The sequence below is a fragment of the Balaenoptera physalus genome (genome assembly GCF_965194825.1).
Source record: "Balaenoptera physalus genome assembly, chromosome: X".
In the NCBI taxonomy this organism is placed as follows: Eukaryota; Metazoa; Chordata; class Mammalia; order Artiodactyla; family Balaenopteridae; genus Balaenoptera; species Balaenoptera physalus.
The window spans coordinates 32,411,034-32,417,596 of NC_138903.1; the positions used below are offsets into that span (position 1 = coordinate 32,411,034).

General features: G+C 41.7%; 1 long non-coding RNA gene across 1 annotated transcript in view; it reads left to right on the forward strand.

Annotated features, from left to right (window-relative positions):
- The window catches only part of LOC309652666, an 857,026-nt gene that overhangs the window by 812,797 nt on the left and 37,666 nt on the right, over positions 1 to 6,563 (forward strand). The gene's annotated exons all lie outside the window — the stretch shown is intronic.

Here is a 6,563-nt window from a genome sequence, read left to right on the forward strand (position 1 = left end):
GGTTTGGGAAATTTGGAACCAGTAACCAAACCATTAATGGATTCCTTAAGAGACCCAAAGAGGCATGGGATCTGATACAGTTGGGGGTTCCCTTTGAATTCATAATGCCCTGTGCTTGAAATAGTCCTTCCTCAGTCAGAATGTCCCACAGGAGGTTGGACAGGAGTGCCTCCAGGCCAGAACAGCTTAGCCATGTTAGTTCCTAACCACCTTAGTCCTTAGGGAGTGGCGCAGCTGTCTGAGACGGGGCTCTTCTCTTTCCTCCTTTTGGCTGAAGAGGAGGGGTTTTCAGGCTTCTTGCCGGGTGAGAGCTAAAAGCACGAGGGATTCCCACGGGGTACTCACCAGATCAGTGGGGCAGCTGGTATTCTGTGCTGATACCGGGAGGAGAGCCCGTGGAACCTCAGTCGGTAAAGAATCACCCAAGGTTCGCCTCCCATGCAGAGGGGGGAGCACAGGTCGGGCAGTGGGTGTTTCCTCTTCTTGCCAGCAGCTCACAGGCCTTCCCAGTAATGATCTTGTGAGTGGCTCACAGGGCTCTCCAGCCCAGTTCAGACAAACTAGCAATGACCAGAAGAGGTCAAGACCCCGGTCGCATACCTACTTTGGAACCCATTTGCATTTGGGCATCTTCGGTGACTTTTCCTGAGCTCAGATCGAGCGTCCTCATTCTGTTTTGTCAGGTGGTCCTTATTACCTGGGCCTTGTTCTGGTCTCACCTCTTGGCTCACGGGGCTGCCCACTTTCCTTTACCACACTGAATGTGACTGTGGAGAATGCTACTGTTGACCCCTGGAGGTGGGCGAGGAGGGCAGAAAGCCCTGGTGTAACTGCTACTGCCTTGTACAGGGGTCAGGAGGTCAGCACTGCTGGTGAGACAGCGGGCAAGACTGCCGTGGTTCCCTCTAGCCCACAGATCCTAACCGTCCCCGGGCGTGCGGTACCGAGGGAAGGCCAGCCAGAAGCAGCGGGCAGATAGGCACTGAGTTTCAGGCTCTGATCCCCAAGGATGCCAGGGTATGATCCCCTCAAAGGGTCACAGTCCGGATTACTCTGGGAGCTACGCTGTGTGCCCACCACACCTGGCTTTTGGGTTACTGGGCAGAGTTGCTCTGAATTCGGCCAAAGACTACCGCCATTTTACCCCATCAGAGTGTAGTCAAAGATCACAGTCGGTCATCCTCACGTGAACCTCCCAAAGCCTCTGCCTTCCTCCCACTGGAGCTGCACACGGTATGCTATTGCCATCTTGAATTGACGTGTCCTGCTCAGTACTTTTGCACACAGCATGCCAATTGGGTTATCAGGCACGGAGGTTCTGTACTAGGAGCTCTAATCTGACATGTTAGGAACAAGGCCTCTGCACATGGCCCTCTACTGGCAAGTGAAACTAGACTAAGCACAAAAGAAGTTAAACTTTATCTTATCACCTAGATTCCATCTTATTTTTCTCAGGGACCCCAGTGGGCATTGCTGGTGACACATATTTATCCATTCATCCACCCATGGATGTTTCAGTTGTTGCTGGGGATTGTCTTACTGCCTGCTGGAGATGGGTATTTCTTCCCATGTGGACAGTGGCGCTCCTCCCCTGATGCTGGGGCTATGTAGTAGTTGATATTGATGAGTGATGACAGGGAAGACAGGCCAGGAGTCCCATGAGTAGTGGAAGTGGGTGTGCAGCTTCAAGTATGTCTTGTTTTTCCACTTGGAAATTAGAGGGGGGGATACATGGGTGCTAATTACCTCAGTAACTCAACAGATGAAAGGCTGGATGTGGAAGACACGTCTTCTGAATCAATCCAGATGGTGTCTTTAGCTCAGACTCTTTTCCATGGTTTCTGAGAGCTTGGCACACTACAGAGTAGGTGTTCTGTGGCTTTGATTGCTGGCCTACATTGGCACCAGTTACTGCCTGGAGTAGGAAGTTGGCTCAAGGTATAGACTTTGCAGGTTGGATGCAGAACCCATGAAGATGGCACATGTTCTTCTTAAATTGACTGGGGTAACATGGATGTGTGTAGTGCAATGCAGAAAGCATAATATATCATCCTGTTGTGCACACTCTCACCTGTAAGATGAAGAGTTTAGGGCCTGGGAATGAGATGTCCATTATGACATTCAGAGTGATAGTTTCACATGGGAATTCTCAAGTTAGATGAGCAGCTGTGTTGCAGGAGAGGGAAATGTCACATCCTGGGACCCGCGGGAGTCCTTAGGACAGACTGCCAAGTGAGGCTCCTTGGCTTCGTGCAGGAAAGAATTCAAGAGCAAGCCAAAGAAAAGCGAAAGCAAGTTTATTTGATAAAATAGAGGGATACACACTCCATAGGCAGAATGCAGACCTTCTTAGAGGCGAGAGCAGCCCCAGGGCGTGGGGGTCATCTCAGAAAGTGAGAGAGGCCCTGGGGTATGGGATCATTGGTTTTTATGGGCTGAGTAATTTCATACGCTAATGAGGGGGAGGAATAGTCTTGCTATTTCAGGGAAGGGTGGGGATTTCCCAGGAATTGGGCCACTGCCAACTTTTTGGCCTTTTATGGTTCGTTTCTGAACTGTCATGGCATAAGGGGGAGTAATTTTGAGTATTACAATTAAGGTATAATGAGCTAAATCTCAATGACGGGACTCTTCTCAAAGCCACCCTGGTTTCAGTTGTTTCCAGCCAGTTGGTTCCAGGTTTTTATTGCATCCCAACAGCTGCGCCCCTTCTTCATTTACCTAGCATTTGTGTCCTGCCCCCTTCCCTCCTATCTCAGCGGTAGCACTTTGAGTTTTTTCAGTGGAGGCAGAGGTAAGGCTCTACATTTTGAATCAGGGAATGTGATCCTTTAGTACTTTGATTGATTGATTCATTCATTCAGCAAACACTGATTATATGCTGAGCGTGAAACATAGACAATGTGATCAGCAGGTGTAGAAAAAGGAACTTAACTACTTTCACAGTTTCACAAGAACGCTGGCAACTTCTGAAAAAAAAGTGTGTTATCAAAATTTCTACCTTCATTTTCTTGAGGATTTGGGCATCTCAGGCTGCTCACTTGTACATATCAGTTAAAAAGGGGACAAGGCTACCCCAGCAGGTTTTTTTCCTTTCAGTTAATTAACTAATTATTTTTTCTTTGGTGTTCATTAAGAGACAAGGTAATTTTAAGCCTCAGACATTTATTTGCAACATTATTTAGGTTGCTAATTTCTATTTTCAGGAAGTTTTGGTAATCATACTAAACCCAACATGAACTACTGCTGTTTGATAGTCCATAACCACTCCTAAGACCTTAGGGAAGCCACTCTGTCTGATTGTGTCTGTGACACAAAGGTATTGTGCTCACCTCTCTTCAAACTGTTCCGTCAATTTTAATAGCTATTACTTGAGGTTTCTTTTTAATCTGTTTAAGCGGTTTGAAAGTGTTGGTAAGAATGACATTCTGTGACTTAGGCACTACCATCTCATGATATTGGTTCACAGAGGTAAACTGTGCCAAAGAATCTCAGCAATTCCATATTAGTGATTTTCGTAAGTGGAATTTAATAACAAACTTAATAACAGAGTAATTCATATTTTCTATTGCATTTATTTCTAATTTCCTTCCTTTAAAGAATCTTACCTTACATTTGTGAAAATTATTGTCTCTATAATCTTGTCTATATTCTTTAGGTCTAAACATTATTTCTAGTAAAGGGCTAAATAAATTAAGAAAGCATGTTTCCAGTCAAATATTTGATGTTTACATCATAATTAAAATTTGTGTTTAAATATTAGCTAGCATAAATTCTTGTGCTTATGAAACTTATCTTGAAGTCAAAAGTCACTGCAATGTAATTACAGCTCTAAGCCTGTTAACATCCTCAGTCCTTGAATGTCATTGCAGTTAGGGAATTATCTTAGTAAATACTGCTGAAGAAATTTTCATGTAACCTTTATATCTCTTCTGAGAAACACAGAAAAATAAAATCAAGTACAAGAGAACACATCTCAATATTTCTTAGCAGAAAATGGGGAGGGAGATGCTTTTCTTTCTCTAATCTGAGCCCTTTACCCTTTGAGACAAGAATTTAGTTTTTTTCCAATTTATAACTGAATCCTTATCAAGCATTAACTCAAACCCTCTTGCAGCCTACACAGTTTTTTTTTTTCCTCAAGGAGATTACAGTTACAACTTAAAGTTTACCAGAACATACTTCTAGAGACCAGTATGAACAAGTTTTCAACATAAGAATAAAATTATTTTATCCTAATAAAAATGTGGATAAGAGTACATAGAACAGCCTGAAGAAATTAAGATGAATCAGATTAAAGTGGCAAAATATTTATTATACAAAATAAGATTATATCATCCCATAATGTGCTGAGAAAAAAAATCTGGTTGAAGATTTTATAAAAACTAGTAGAAGGGATAGTCTTAGATAAATATAAGCAATTTAAAATCATGTGCTAGAAAATATTTCTTAAGTCCTAATATGGAACAAATAATTTGGAAAAAAATGAGTTCAGTGTACCCTGACAAGTTATTTTCCCATCGAAGATGATACTTGGAAGACTTGACATAATTATTTAGAAATGTTATCAGCACACCAGGCTCAGAAATTTCATTTTCAATTTCTTCTGCAAGTTGATAAATATATAGTTACATTTTTAGTAGTTCCAGCGTATACAAAAACCTTTAGTGGAAATCAGGTGGTCCTGGTCAGGAGAATTATTTTTATTACATCCCTTTTTACATCCTCATTTGAAAAACAAATTCATCTAGAGTGTAAATGTCTAAAGAAAAGCTGAACACACTCAGACCACTAGATTCCCCTTAGAGTGTCAGTCGTTTCAAACATGAAATAGATCTCAAGAAGCCTGGAGGCATTGGACCTTCAAAAGTACTTAACTCTCATTTCCCATGTCACCAAACTCCATTAATTTCATGAATTACAAAGGACTATGATTCATTGTTAGTGGTTATTATAATTAAATGTAAATGTTTCTTTCACTCTTATAAATCCTGCGTCTAGAAGAAGCATATTTGCTAAGTCATTCAATTTTAATAAAACTTATCATATTAATAATTGTTGTTAATTGGGCATATGAAGGAACAATGTAAAACCCAACTTAAGTGCTTGAGTCACATGTATTTTGGTCCCAAAGGTACTCATGCCTGTCTCATCACAGTGTCATGTAGAGTACAATGAAAGAATGTCACCTTCTTCGGGAGATGTATTAGTAATAATTCACACACGTAGACAGAAAGCATGAGCATTGGGATTGGATTTGGGTCACAAATGTCAGTGACCCACTTTCATAAAAGAAAAATATAAATTTAGAGAATATACAGATTAAATGTATAAAAATGAGTTAAAACATATACAGCAATCATTGCACTTTTTTAAAGATACTAATAGTCAATAGTGCTGACCTGTAGAAACAGCAAACTGCAAATTGAAGTAAATCAGAAGATATTGCCTTCTGTGTTGAAAGATTAATTAGAATTACTAAATGATAAATTAGTTGTGTTCTAAGTAGAACACTGACCTCACAGCCTCAAAGACTATAATAGCTAGTCAGAGGGCAGAAGAATGCTAGACTTTAGAAACAACTATAAAGTGACCAAGACACTATCCCCATCTTAGAGAATCATATAGTGGAGTAAAATACAGATGGCAAGTAGACACACTTGTGCAATGAAGAAAGGATGGCAAGAGATTTTCAAGGAAAAGCCCATTAGAGGAGGCTGCATTTGAGATGTGCCTTGAAGAATGCTAGGTTACTGAATAGGTTGTGTTTGGGGCAAGGAAAATTGCAAATTCTAACAGAAAGGAAAAGCTGTGTAGGATAATATATAAAGATGTATAAAACTGTATAAAGCACTTTAAGGCAAGGAGATAGGTAAGCACAATGTTTGTTCAGGAAACAAAAGAAAGTAGAACTTGAATCATGCAAAAGATAAGAGGGGACAAGTAGTGGGTGAAGAAACAAAGGAGTATCAGGGCCTTATTGTGGAGGGCTGGATGTCAGAGTGAGGGACTTGGTATGTGAACAAGGAATAACAACAAGAGTAACAGTTCAGGCAGATCAAACAGAAGTGGTTGGGGAAAGTACTTTTCCCAGGAAAGACACATTGTAACAAGGTAGACATGATAATTATATTAAAAAACAGATAAACTAAAGATGGGGGGACTTCCCTGGTGGTGCAGTGGTTAAGAATCTGCCTGCCAATGCAGGGGACATGGGTTTGAGCCCTGGTCCGGGAAGATCCCACATGCCGTGGAGCAACCAAGCCCATGCGCCACAACTACTGAGCCTGCGCTCTAGAACCCACGAGCCACAATTACTGAGCCCGCCTGCCACAACTAGTGAAGCCTGTGCGCCTAGAGCCCATGCTCTGCAACAAGAGAAGCCACCGCAATGAGAAGCCTGCGCACCGCAATGAAGAGTAGCCCCCACTCGCCGCAACTAGAGGAAGCCCGTGCGCAGCAACAAAGACCCAATGCAGCCAAAAATAAATAAATAAATAAAGATGGAGTATGAATAACTTTGAGATAAAAACCAATATAGAGGAATAACAAACAGCAGGGCC